This window comes from Heterocephalus glaber, unplaced genomic scaffold, assembly GCF_053883595.1.
Source record: "Heterocephalus glaber isolate CG9 unplaced genomic scaffold, H.glaber_assembly_v1.0 deba00001532, whole genome shotgun sequence".
Lineage (NCBI taxonomy): Eukaryota > Metazoa > Chordata > Mammalia > Rodentia > Bathyergidae > Heterocephalus > Heterocephalus glaber.
The window spans coordinates 8,937,344-8,952,338 of record NW_028258330.1 but is presented as its reverse complement, the minus strand read 5'-3'; the positions used below and the strand labels follow the sequence as shown (position 1 = coordinate 8,952,338).

At 34.5% G+C, this 14,995-nt stretch overlaps 1 protein-coding gene across 11 annotated transcripts in view; it reads left to right on the top strand.

Annotated features, from left to right (window-relative positions):
- The window catches only part of Macrod2 (mono-ADP ribosylhydrolase 2), a 2,157,923-nt gene that overhangs the window by 305,869 nt on the left and 1,837,059 nt on the right, over positions 1-14,995 (top strand). The window lies entirely within an intron of this gene.

The window sequence follows — 14,995 nt, the reverse complement described above, 5'->3', positions numbered from 1 at the left end:
ATATTTTTATTGTTTTAGAATTACATAGCTATGTTATGGGACATTTTGTCAATGGAAACTACCTATTTTCATGCCTTCCTCAAGTCCTATCCTACCAGCCATTTCCCTTGGAAATGTCAAAGGCCTCAAGGAAACAAACAACATCTGAAGGGATAGGTGGAAACAAATAACATCTGAAGGGATTGGTGGATCTTTTCCTCTGCCTAACTTTGACTGTAGAGAGACCTCTACAGCTGGCTTCTTGGTGTGGAACAATCAAATCCACAGTGGTTGCAGCCTTTATGTTCTTTCCTTGGAAAGCACAGTGGCCATTAATGCCCATCAGAGAAGTCATCATCAAGGTGCCTAATTTACCTTTGCTTTACTGGGCTTTCACTTACTGATAAGACAAATTGAAAATAGAATATACATCCTCCTTGTACTTTCTAATGACTGAATTACACTCTTGCTGATTTCACCACTTGAGAAACCCATCGGCTGATCTCTTTCCTTTATAACCACACTGAATATGCATCAAATTTATGTCTTTTCTAACGTTTATAGTCTTCCAACTCCATTTATTTCCAAATATGTCTCTTTAATGAGTCAGACCCCTCTGGCACCCCTCCCTATTTCCCCCAATCCACAGCCCCCAGTGCACTTAAACGTATACTGTATTTAGCAGGACAAAATTTTCCAATAGACTCATACAATGGCTTATTCATAGAGTACACTTGGTGCTCTTCTAATGAAAGGTAGGGGGCGACTATGTCATGATCCCTTCTACAATTCTTCTTTGTGAATTCAACATTTACATTGATGCCCCTTGAAATACTGTGACCTCCTATAAGCCAATTCTTCCAATTTTCCAAATCTGTCCAAATATACAAATGCATATATTTATAATTAGTTACGTGATACCTTCAACTTCATATCCCAGATCTTCCTTGACTCTCCCAGTGAGAGTCAGGTAACACTTTTTTCCCCCATAGTTTTTTGTACATTCCTCTAGTGTAGCATAATTCACATGGTAGCATAATTTCTTTCCTTTTCTTTCACTAAGTCATTATCTTCTTGAGGACACACTGTATTTTCAATTTACATATAGCCCAGGATTTGCCATTTAGCACATAATAAACATTCAATAATTTTTTCTTTTATGAATGCATGAATTCATTCAGGATGATATACACTTTATTCACTTTTTCTTCACATAAAACTGGCAATTTTTCAGTTATTTTCATTGATGTAAGAAACTGTCTTTTGGATATAGTCTAGGATAATATTTGTTAAGATACTTTTAAAGCTAATAAACTTAAGGTTAATAAGATAATGTGTCATAAGATCACAAAACAGTAATCTGGAAAGAAAACAGATTTTCCAATTTCAGAAGATACTACCCTTAGTCCTTGGCATACAACAAGAAAAAACCTTCAACATTACCAATGGTCTTCAAAGTTTTAGAAAAAAAGAAAAAAGAAATTTTCTCTCATTTAACTTGGCTTCTGATGATTCATTTTGGTAATTTAGTCATTTACATCCATGTCTAATTTTTCTTTTCTAGAAATAGTGTTACAATTTCAGAAGATGTCATTGGTAGTAGAAAGGTAGAGATTATTTGTCATGTCAGTTAATGAACTAGTTTGGGTGATTTTACTGAAAGTTAAAGTTGATTATATTCATTTGGAAAAAAAACAGTTTTGACAAGTAGAGCAGGACAATTGTGGGTGACACATCTAGCTGTCACATCTAGCTCTCCCAACTATAATGTGTTGATTAGAGCTGTGTCATAAGTTCTCAGGAGCAGCCCAAATGCTATATACTGAATGCTATGTACTGCTTAAAAGAAAATTTAGAGTTGGTATATTTGCTATCATAATGTGCTGCTTGTGGCAGCTTGTTCAGAGCTAAACTTGCTGTAATAAGAACTTCTAGATTGGAACAGAGTAATAGCATTAATGTTATTTGTCTCTTCAATTGATTTTGCACTGTGTATACCCTAAGAAAACAGGTCTCAGTTTGAGAACCTCAGAAAGCTCTGTCAATAGTCATTGCTCCCTTGTGTTGATTCTTTGAAGAATATGTCAGATGAAGTCTACAGTGGAATCTGGATTTCAAGTAGCTGAAGGCACTGAATTAAAATGGCATACATCTTTTGACTTTGTCTAGATCATTGTGTGAACTTACTTTAACAGATACCTTTCTGTGAGGGGGTTACTATTTTAAAGACTCATGTTGAGTTCCTTGCCCTTTGATTCTTACTGTCTCCTAAGTAGAGAACCTGGACTAATCATATTAGTATGGCACTTAAGAAATTTGTAAAATATCTGAGAAGAAATGACTACATCCATCTCAGTATTCTTTAACAAATCAGTTTTGGGTTAGCTATAGGGAGTAGCCAGGTTTGTTTTCATAAAAGGATGCATAGATCTCCTCTACATATCCCAGTGTTTGTCTACAGTTGTCCCTTTTTAATTCATAGAGACATCACTGGGAATAGCAGTGCCTTTCAGTGCTTCCTAAGGAACTGGTTGTGGAGATAGGTCAAAGATAAAGGTAGAAAAGAAAAGAAAGATGGAGGGAGTGGGAAATTAGAGATGGAAAGGATAAAGGATGAGTGATAAAAGTCCATCACTGGTTTGGTCCAGTGTACTTAATGACAGTCCAATGGCTCTTTTGCTGGGAACAAATACATGTTTTTCATTTGCCAGCCTTCACTATGTGTCTTTGGATCACACATCAGATAAACAGGCGTTCTTTCATCACTATCAGAGATATTATTAGTATCATCACTTAGTGTTGCTGCTGTGGATCATCCTTTTGAGGATCTACATTTGGAAGTAGCACATGAGATTTCAGGCATTTTAAAATTTAAAAAACCTTTTTATTTGCCAATATGAGGAGGACCTACAACAATTTTTCTTTGAGAGGGAACATGATTCAATCTCTTTAAGGAAAAAGTTTCTATATGGGATTATTCTAATATTTTTAAAAATTGTACGCTTAAGGTAATTTCTTTAAACAAAGGAATAATTTTCCTTCATCATAAAAGAAATATAGTACTTTCTTTTTAGAAAATTTGTGAAGTCAGGAAAAAAATGTGTGCCTCTCATCACACCAATAATCTGTCAAGAGAAGCTATAATAGTCATGAGTGGCTCTTTATTTTCCTAATCCTGGAAGCAGTGGATAGCTGAAACACCTTAAGTTTTGCACCTGTACCTGTGGATTATATTTTTGGTAGTTATTCCTTGTTTAATCACCTACCTATTTAATGGTTGTTTGGACTTACAACATACCACTCAGACTTACCACCCATCTTTTTTTTTTGTACAGTTCTGTATATCTTGTTGGTGTCTTTTTCTTGCACAGTATACCTTGTTTATATAGTACTGTGATATTTGCTGATTTTACTATACATTATGGTACTGTAGCTTGCACTCTGTTTTATGTTACAGTACCTACTGCACATAAGAGTTATGCAAATACTGTAAAAGCAAAATCATCAAGTTGGAGTTTCCTGTGACCATTTCTTTGTTCTGAACATTGTACATACTATATGTAATTACTCATTTAGCGGCCAATTCATTTAATGACCTAGTGTCAGGAACAGGGTCTTGGAGGAATGGAAATTCATTTCCTTTTGTTTTTCTTTAAAAAATTCAGAGCCACATTTGTGCTAATATTCCTCAAATTGCTTCATGTTGTTCCTAAATACTATTATTTAAATGGAGCAAGGAAAACTAATGGCTGTATTTTGTAGTGAATTTGTTATTTGAATATTTTTAAAATATTAGGATTTTCTCATTAGCAATGGCAGCAGGGCCATAAATAACTATAACTTCTTGAAGGATCAAACCTCTTTGCCAACAAAACCCTTATCCATAAACTCCTCAGGACTAATGATAACATATAGTTGTGTGTATTTTAGCAATTATGTATATTTCATTCTATTTGGCACTGCCACCTTTCCAGTGGTTTTAATTTTTAAGAGTACATTTGTTTTCCAATTAAAATTTAACACATTATTTTGTGAATTATATTTTAGTGTATGCCCAGTTGTCCCTCAGTTCATATTTGGTATTGATAAATACTCAATAAAGTATTTGTTGAATAAAGAAATTATTATCAGCATTCCCATTTCCATGACATCATACTTATAAACAATAATTCTCCTAGGTTAGAAGACTGCTCAGTATTCTTCTCAGGTTCTGCAGTTGGGCAAAACTTCAACAAGCTCAAAGATTCCTAGTTTCCCTACCCACAGTAGGCACCTGGGAAGCTAACTATACAGACAGATTCCAAGGCCTCACCCTAGACCTGATCAGTCAGTAACAATCTCTGGGTGATTTGGATCATCAGACAAGTAAGGGAAACTTAGAACTAGTAAATCTGCAGTAGGTGCTTGGTCCATACATAATTGCATATTGATGTACAGGAAAGATTTATAAATGTGGTTTGAACTGATAGCATACATTATCAGTTTCTGTGATACTTCACTTGATGTAATATTAGAATTAGTACAACAATTAGCATGTGCAAGACTCCTTTCCTGTATTTACTAATATGAACATAGAGAGGTGAAATAGTTTGGCTATGGTCACATAAATAAGCAAGTGGGAAAACTTTGATTTGAACCTAAGAAGTTAGATTCGTAATCTATACAGTTTTTCCTGCAATATGTTGCCTATAGTCACCAAATGCAGTATGCTTACTAATGGGTCAGGCCATACTAAGTACTTATGAACTTTTTTTTCCCATTAAGTTTATTGGTACATTTTAGGTATATATTATGATCATATTCATCATTGGGAATTTGTACCTGCATGTGATATATCTTGGTTCTTGTTTTTTTCCCATTTGCCTTCCTTCCCTTCCACTCCTTATTTACAAAAACTTTTAAGTTTTTTGCTTCTTTTCTCATATTTTTTCCTTCCTTTCTTTCCTTTTCCCCACCCCCTCCCTACTTCCCCTTCCCTTTTGAACCTTTTCTTCCTATTTTACATTATCTATTATACATTTTTGTCCTCATTTACTCTTGCAGTTTCTCACACCAGAGAAACTATTTGGTATTTACACATGTTTGTCCTAGTTCTTTCACTTAAGAGTATGGCTTCAATGTGCATTCATTTAGCTATAAATGCCTCTAGTTTTTCATTTTTTATGGCTGAGTAGTACTCCATTTTATATATTTAAAAAAAGCACATCTTTTTCATCCAGTCACCAGTTGATGGTCATTTGGGCTATTTGCAAGATTTAGCTATTACAAACTGTGCTGCTATAACATGGGTGTGCATATATTGCTCTGGTATGATGCTTTTAATTCTTTTGTGAAGATACCCAGCAGGGGAATAGCTGGGTCAAATGGGAATACTAATCCTAGTTCTTTGAGGAATCTCCACATTGATTTCCATAGTGGTTGCACTATGGAGTAACATGGAATCTCAGTGTTGTTTTCATGTGGATTTATTGAATGACCGGTGATGTTGAACATTTCTTCATATGTTTATTTGCTGTTTCTATTTCTTTGAGAAATGTCTATTCATTTTAGAAGCCCATTTTTGGATTGGGTCTTTAAATTTGGGAGGTCTGATTTTTTAAAATTCTTTATATATTCTAGATAGTAGTCCTTTGTCTGAGAAGCAGCTGGTGAAAATTTTTTCCCACATTGTAGGTTATCTCTTAGCTCTGTTGGTGCTTTATCTTTCTGTGCAAAAGCTTTTTTTAATAGGATGAGATCCCAGTTGTTGATTCTTTGTGCTAGTTCCTGTGTGTCTGAGGTTTGGTTCACACAGTCTTTTCCTACACCAATGTCTTCAAGAGTTCTACCTATCCTATCTTCCAGCAGGTTTAGTGTTTTGTTTTAATATTTAGATCTTTGATCCATTTTGATTTTAGTTTAGTGCACGGTGAAAGATATGGGTCTAATTTTAATCTTTGGCAAGTTGAGACCCAGTTTTTCTAGCACCATTTATTAAAGAGTCTTTCTTTCCTCCAGTGAGAGCATTTGACTCCTTTGTCAAAGATGAAGTGGCTTAGTATATCTGGAGTTGTTTCTGCATCTTCTAATCTGTTCCATTGATCTTCAGGTCTGTTCCGTGGCCAGTACCATGCTGCTTTTTATCACAGTGGCTTTGTAGTGTAGTTTTAAGTTGGCGATTGTGATACCCCCTATCATGTCTTTGTTGCCTAGAATCACTATTTTGGGTCTTTCTTGTTCCCACTGAATTTTTGGATTGTTTTCTCTAGTTCTGTGAAGTATGTTGTTGGGATTTCAACTGGGATTGGATTGAATCTATGTAACACTTTTGGAAGTATGGCCATGTTCACTTATTGGTTCTTCCTACCCAGGAACAAGGGATGTTTTTTCATTTTTTGATATCCTCTTTGATCTCTTTTTTCAGAGTGCTGTAGTTTTCAAAGTAGAGGTCTTTTACTTCTTTTGTTAGATTGATTCGTAGATATTTCATTTTTTAGCATGCTATTGTGAAAGAAATTGTTTCCCCTTTTTCTCTCTTGGTAAGTCTGTTGTTCATGTACAAGAAGGCTATTGTACTTTTTTTTTTTTTTGGTACCAGGGATCGAACTCAGGTCCTTGCGCTTGCGCAGCAGGTGGCGAAACCACTGAGCTAAATCCCAGGCCCGCTATTGTACTTTTAATTTTTGTACCAGTCTTATAAAGTAGAATTAAGAAAGTTAAATTTAGAGATATTAAGTAATTTCTCAGAGTTACCCTCTAGTAGAAGTGGTAGAACCGGTGTGATTTGAAACTGGGTTGGCTTAACTGCAGAACTCTGTCTCTTAACTACTACCTTATATGCAAGGATAGCATGTTTGAATATGCTGACATCTCATCCCTTCAGTGTTTTATATAAATAATAGTAGTAACAGGATTTTTTGGAAAGATAATTGTTAATTCTACATTAAATAATATCTATATTTAAAATCTACATTAAAACACCTTAATATCTACATTAAATTTGAGAAAACAGTGTAAATACACTACAGAATTCCTTGTCTGAGAAATATTTTTGAAGGCTGAGCTGGTTACTTTGTTATCTGTCATAGTCTGGCTGAAGGAGAGAAAAAGGGTTACCAAACTTTGAAGGGATCTTAATAGTTGGTTAGTACTTGTGCTTGAGCATTAAATATTCCTTATCTTTGTTTTGTCACAAGTAAATTCCCTTTCCCTTAAAGGGTGAAATGACTTATCAGTTTACTTGCACATATTTATTGAAAATTTGAGGGCCGGGGATTTAGCTGAGTGGTTCTGCCGCCTGCCTTGCAAGCAGAAGATCCTGAGTTTGCACCCTGGTACCAAAAAAAAAAAATTAAACATCTTCTGTTTTCCTTCTTATCTGTCCCCAAAGGTGATGATGTTTTAAGTGGTTTTGATTGCTCTTACTGGTACTTCTTGGTTTGAAGCTTCTAAAGAAGGGTAAGAAATTGAGGTGAAAATGTAAATGTCATCTGGGGAGGTGAAAAAGTTTCATGTGCTGGTGAACTAGTGCCCTTTTTCTAGGTAACACTGTCATCTGATAATAAATATTGAAACCTCATTTTCACTCAGACCTAATCGCATAATTATATTAGCTAACATTCACAGAGGAATTGTTTGAAGAAACATGAAGAAACAGCTAAGTTTCTATAGCTGGAGAAGATCAGCAGCTGATAAACTATAAATAAGTTTAAACATGTGTATAAAACCACAGATTCACAATCAGGGAATAGCTATGATTTACAATTTGCTGTTGTATTTAAACAGAAGATTTGCTTGAGGATACATGCAGTATTCGGCTGTTAACACTTTTTCTTTCCCAATAAAAATTATTCCTACCAGTTGGAGCTAATTCATCTGAAACACTGTCTCTGCTGCTTATAGGCTAATATATTTTAGTAACTCTGTGACTTTGATTTAACAAGTAATCATCTATATAGGTGTTACCATGTTTTTGACCAAAAAATTATTCAGATTCTTCAAAATGCATTGAAGACATTTTAATATTCTAACAGCTTTAAAAGAATGTATCTTTAAAAAGAAATTGTGAATCCTTCCCTTTTTAGCATTTGACATTCCCATTTATAGTTTTACCAGAAGGTAATAGAGTTACATAATGAGCACAGTCCTTTGTTGGAGAGAAAGAGAAATCTATGGTTTTGTTAGCATTAGCCTCTGTAAGTCAGCAGAGGGTAGGAAGTAACATAGAAAGGCAGACAATATCTAGTAATCTTATTTCTCCACTTCCCACTTTTTGTTACCCTGTATTAAAATCTGAGTTCTAATATCAGATCCAGTGAAGTTTCTTTATCATCAAAGGTAAAGATAGAATTGATTGGGCATTTAGTAAGATACTGCTATAAGTGTTATACTTGAAATATAAATTTATTTCTCATGATTAGAAAGACATTATTATCCTGTTTTACAGAAGGTAAAATTGAGGCTTAGAAAGGTTATTAAATTGCCATGGCCATATCCCAAGTAAGTGGCAGAAACCAGAATGCACATATAGGTCTGTCTAATTCTACCATTTACATTGTGTTATTTTTGGGTGAGTTGCGTTATCTGTTTGACCTTCAGTTTCTTTTGTTAATTGGGAATAAAGAAGATAATGGGAGTGAGATGCTTAGTAAATGTGTTTGTTATTATGAAAATAATGACAATTGTCTACATTATAGAATGGTTTACAGTTTACAAAGAACTTTCACCAAGGTTATCTCAGATGGTACCTAGTCAGGAATATAACTGTTTATATTTCACTCATTCTGAAATCACTGAAATCACTCATCCAACAAATATTTAATAAGTGTATACTAGATGCCAGGCATTGTTCTGTATGTCAGTGAGATTTAGCAGTGAGATAGGAGGAAAAGAAATTCCTTGTCATTGTGGAGTTTGCATTTTGATGGGGTGATGGATGATAGCACATAAGTAAAATGTCAAGTATATTAGATTATAATAGCAACAAATGTAGCACTTAAATTTTACATTGTAAATACTATGAACCAGTACTGTATTTAGCTCAGCACCTAAACACATAGTGTCATCTGTAAATTAACTACTTTTTTTTCTATTATGAGCTTTTAAAAAGCTTTATGACTTTACATTGTTTTAAAACAATGAATAGATTTTTGTTTTTATTTAATGGTTAGCGCATAGCCAAAACTGGAGAAAACTCTTCTGAGTTCAAGATACATAACATACCACTGAGAGGATGGAAGGGGGGAAAAAAGGAATTGAAATGTGTTATGTATATGAACCAATTCTTTACAGTGAATGTAATCATTATATATTGTAAACATATGCTAATAAAAGTAAAAAAAAGATACAGTTAAAAAGAGATCTATGACATTACTAGCTAAAAGTATGGAGCAAATGTAGATCTCAACAAATCTCAAAACTGTATGTATTTATATGGAAAGTATATTCTGAATAAAAGATTTCATAATTCAAAGATTTTTTTTAAAGATTACTGAAAAACATTAGATAATTTTGGTATTCTTCCTGAGGGTTTTTTTTGGGGGGGGTACCTGGGATCAAACTCAGGACCTTGCGCTTTCGAGGCAGGGAACGGAACTACTGAGCCTAAATCCCCAGCCCCAGTCAGGGTGGTTTTTAGCTACAGATTAATGATGACCAGAATTCATCATTCAGCATTGTTGCAGAGATCTATAAACCTTGAGAGAAAGTCACACTCACCCATTAAGTGTTTTGAGATTTAATCCTAAAATTGTCTTCTAGTTGTTAAGGAATATTTTTCTGAACTTAAACTTTTAAAAAAGTTACTGAAGTTAAGAGTGGGACTAAGAGCTCAAACTTCAGGAGAAAACAGAATCCTAATTTTACTATTTATTAACTATAAATTCAAAAAGGATTCCATCATAGCTTCAAAATATATGGAGAACCATTTTTCCTCTCTCTATGTGCTACTACTACTATGCTGTTCCATAGTACTAATTCTTCTCCTACAATAGTTAGAATGACCTATTACAATTGAAATCTGACAGCCCGATCCCGATATATCCTTTCCTCCTCCTCATTCCCTACCCCATAAAAACCCTGCCATTGGCTTTCTCTTACAATAAAATGAAGTCCAGCCTCCTTACACAGGCTTTGTTGATTTCTTCTCATCTTTACTTACTGATCATGAGCCACTTGACATTATTTCTATCCTCACACACTCTAAACTGATTCCTTATTTGCAACTTTTAACATATCCTGTTTCCTGTGTTTCAGAACATTAGCCTTCTCACTCCTCACATGGTTGATTCTTTATCCCTCAGGTATTAGAGTTCTTAAAACCACTCAACTGAAATAAATAGTAGATTCCCTTTTTACACTCACTCTTTTTTTTTTTTTTTTTTGAGGCAAGGTCTCACTTTGTAGTTCAGGGGGCCCTGAACTCACTATGTAGCTCAGGCTGGCCTCTAACTCACGGCAATCCTCTTGCCTCAGCTTCCTGAGTGCTAGGATTACAGGCATGCACCACTGTGCCCAGCCTCTCACTCATTTTATAGTCATTTGGTTTTTGCTTAATATCTGAATTTCTGCACACCCCAGCTATAATCTCTTACTTTTTTTGGTTTGATATACCTAGCCCAAGCATACTTATTGAGCAGCTACTCAATACACTATTGTTAACATTGAATAAATAAAATATCTCTATGACCTTTTAAAGCCTTGCTGTACTCATCTGAAAAATAAAGATAATAATTATCTATAAAATTATTTTGTGAATTAAGTTATATTAAAATATATAAAATATGTTAGTACTGTGCTTACAAAGACCTCAAGGAATGGCATTGTCAGCAGCAGCAGGAACATAATAAATAAGCACTTAAGTCCATTGTATATATAAGATATTGCTAATATTTGTAAGACATATTTTAATAAGAGATTGTTTTGTTAGATTTATTTTGTTTTTACCTAGACTTTATTGAGTATATACATTAGCAGCAATTCCCAAATCAAGGAAATTAAGCTGTGGAATTCCATCAGTGATACCATGCTTTTTAATGTAATATTGATATAAACTAGCCTCAGCTTTGTAACGTCACAATTATGAGAGCCCCAGTGTACATTCAACAGAGTAATAACTTTGGGTAGTAATTGACTAGACTTTCCTCCCTCTACTTTAGCTAGGTGGCATTGAAAAAGAAGCAATACTTTTATGTGTGCACACATAAAATCCCATTATCCCCAACTTCCACACCCCTGTGGCTGCATGCTTCCTTTGGAAGAGTCTTAAAGAAAAAACTTTCAAGGGAGCCCTAAAGTTCATTTCTAATCTCATTCTACCCATGTAGTATAAAAGAAGGGAGTGGGAGGGGTCCATAATGTGATTTGTGTACCTTTTCACATGGAATCCTATGATACTTATGGAAAGCCTGTTGAAACTTTTCATGGGTAGAAATACTTCTTTAGTGTGTAGTTTGAGGTAAAGTTGAATTTAATTCTGTTTTGATGTGCAAAGAATAGAGCAAGGTTAATTTTGTTATTCTATTTCTTCTGTTTCATTTGTTCAAAATGTCTGTTCAATTTGGGAGTTCCTGCTGACTCCTCCATGATCAACCTCGTTTTAAATTATGATCATGTTAACGTACACCAGATAATGCCCTTCCAGCCTCTGCCTTCCTGTTTCATGCCCCCCCCTCCATTTGAGAATATGATGATCTCCTTAGCCTGTCTTCTAGTTGCTTCCACTGGGCCCATCACAATCTTTTTCTTTTGAGTTGTAATTGAACTTTTATTTTTTTGCAATTTTTTTCTACAACCTTCAATAATTGACATCTGTTTCCTGAGGATGACACCTTCCCTGTTATCTGCTCCATCCATTAATACTAGTATTAATGAAACTAGGGAAGGGGATAATATGGAAAGTAGGCTCAGAGTCTCAAAAAATTTTTCTCCAAACCTAGAAGATCTGACTTTTTTGCCTGCATTATTCAAAAACCTTTGTTTTACATCTATGGCCTCTAATTCTATCATCATCTCCATCCTCTTTATCTTTGGGAGATCTCCTCAGCATCTTTAGGAACTGCCTTACAACTCTTAGGTTTACACTAACTCTTTCCATCACTCTCAATGACTTTGTCTTTTTGGTGACCCTTCCAAAATAGAGTCGCAGCCATGACTTGGACCACATCTCTTGAGTATCTCAATTTTTTGTTCTATTAAATTTGCTCCCTATTCTCTGTAGATTCTTACCTTTACACCACATCTCATTCCTGAGGTCAATAAATCTCCTGCCTAGTATTCATTTCCTTTTAATCTCTCTTGTTCCTCTCTATGATCTACCAAGACTCCTATATCCTCCTAGATTCCTACAAGTAGTCTTAATCATTATTTCTGTTTGCTCTTACCTCCCATTAGCCCATCAATGCCCTACTGGCTTTTGCCTTACCACTCTGCAAAAACTGCTTTTATAATCCTTGAGGGTTTCCTTTCTTTCTTTTTTTTTTCAATTTAGATATCCTGAGTACATTTTTTGACATTTTAAAAGAACTTCTATAGTTTTTTAACTTCATAATATTTTCTTTCCATTGATTCTTTTCCTCCTCTGGAACCCCTCTTTGTTTATTTTTTTGTTTGTTTTGGATTCTTCTCCCTCTTCTATCCTTCTAAAGGGTGAATGTCCCTTGATTCCTCTCTTTTCTCTATGTTCTTTATCTAATGACTGTCTCATCCCCCTCTTAATTTTAATAACAACCTTTTAGATATAGATTGCCTTCTCTGATGCCGAGCATCTGTCTACAGACTCTCATTTCTTAACTTTTATAGACATTTCCAGAGGGATAGCATAAAAGTACATTGAACCTTAGGTGCTTTTAATTTATCATCTATACTGGGTCCTACTGAGGGTTAAAGAGGGCACTATTGATAATTAGCAGATGTAAAACTGTACTGTACATTAAGTCACTTATTCAAATTCAGTATGTAAAAAATACTATTAAACCTGCTTATCCATTGTTTCCCATCATTATTAGTTGTTTCACTAACATTTTATTTATCTTCATCAATTTCAACATTCTACTCTTTGTTTCACTCGTGCTTTTATTCCTCTCCCTCCTCCATTTCTTCCTCCTCCTCTTCCTCATTGCCCTGGGAAGGCACCCTTCAGGCAAGTTTCTGTTTTCTTCTTACCTAGAATAATACATAGCCTTCTAAATTGTCTATTTGCTCCCAATTTTTATCCTCATTCACAGCATTCTGTATTTTTACAAAATGTTCCTAAAGTACACTGGTTGTTTCTACACTTGCTCAAAAACTGTTGATGATTATCAGTGCAGACATCACAGCTTGGAATTCAGCATACTACAAAGCCTGACAGAAAATAATACACTTTGTCTTACCTTCTTTACACCTCTATTTCAATTATACTAATGGCCTTTTTCCAATCACCTCTAAAATCACTAGTAGTTCTCAACCCTATTAGAATCATTTTTTGGATATCTCCAGCTGTAACTTGAGAGATTTCAATTTAGTAAATTTGTATTGATGCCTGCTTATCTTAATGAAAAAAACCTAAGTGATTCTCACCAAAGCTAGCATTGAGAAACATTGCCTATTTTCTATCTTTATGAATTTGTTCATCATTTTCTCTCCATGGCAATTATGTGCTTTTCGTGCTATCATGTTATACTCTTTCATGCTATCATGTTATACTCATTCTTATGCTTTACCACTGAACACCAAGCGCTGATTTTATCTCATTCATGAGGTCTTCCTTGATCCATCTCAATAGGTGTAATTGCTTCTTCCTCTATATTGCAGATAACAGTAAACTTGCATTAGATAATGTTTATGCTTTACAACCTCCAGACAGCATACTTCTTGAAGGCAAAGCTTCTGTTATTTGTGATACAGAAGCCACTCAAAGCCACTGCTTTCTTTTTTCTTACTGAGCTACAACCCTAGTCTTTTTTGGTATTTTTTATAGCAAGAGAGGGTCTCACAAAGTCAGTAACTTTGCCTAGGCAGAGCTGAAACTTGTCTCAACCTCCCACAGTTCTGAGATTACAGGTCTAAGCCACTATCCCTAGCTCTTTGAAGTTCTTTAAGTGGTTGATAAACATGAATTAATTTTTGTTAATTTAATAAGTTCCCAAACAAAAGTACAGTAGGTGTAATTCCAGGACTATGCTAAATTAGGATTTGCTAATCATGCCAAGTAGGAGAAAGGAATTTTAATTTCAAATGCCACTATTGTTTTCAGCAGCAGATGAGCTAATATTAAAATGAATTCAGTGATGGGTTGGCTCCTTTAACACCCACGCTGTAGGTGCTTTAATGCATGTGGGTCTCTTGGGTTCCTCATGAATACTGTCAAGTTGGCATGTAGCTATAAAAATGTGCTTTAATCAGAAACTGTGGTTAGTAAAGCATTTTTTCTAATTCCTTTTGCAGAGGGGAAAATTTTTAATAAATCAACCTTACAAAAAGACAGAAGAGTGTTGTTTTTAATAGGAAACAAGTGTTAAGTGCAGCAATGTCATGCAGTTACAAGTGACTGCATCATAAAACAATTTTTGAGCTTTTGTAAAACATTAAGCAAGGGAATCATTTTCACTCTATTTTTTCCCCAGTTTTCTTTTAATCTTTTAAATCTATATTCTTCACACTCACGATTGGATATTTTCTCCCAATAACTGTATCTGATTTGCAGTGTAGTTTAATCAGTAAAAATTCTGAACATTTTGTTTGAGATACATAGACTTATGTATATAATTAAGTGCCCTTTAAAGTGGAGACTTGTGTCTTGATATCCTATTGTTTTTGTCTTTGTCTCTATCTCTGTTAAATATCTATGTCTGTACCTATCTAGCTAGTTTACTTGCTTAAGCATTTATATTTTATAGCAAGCCTATGTAAAACAATATTTTTAACCTCTTGGTGCTCATGTTTTTGCTGGTTTAAAACATGTTTCTGATTTACTACTGGTGACATAATCAAAAGCCAAATATAAAAGCATACATAATTTTTTCTTTGCTCATGCAAGTTATCCTAATTGGAAAAGTCA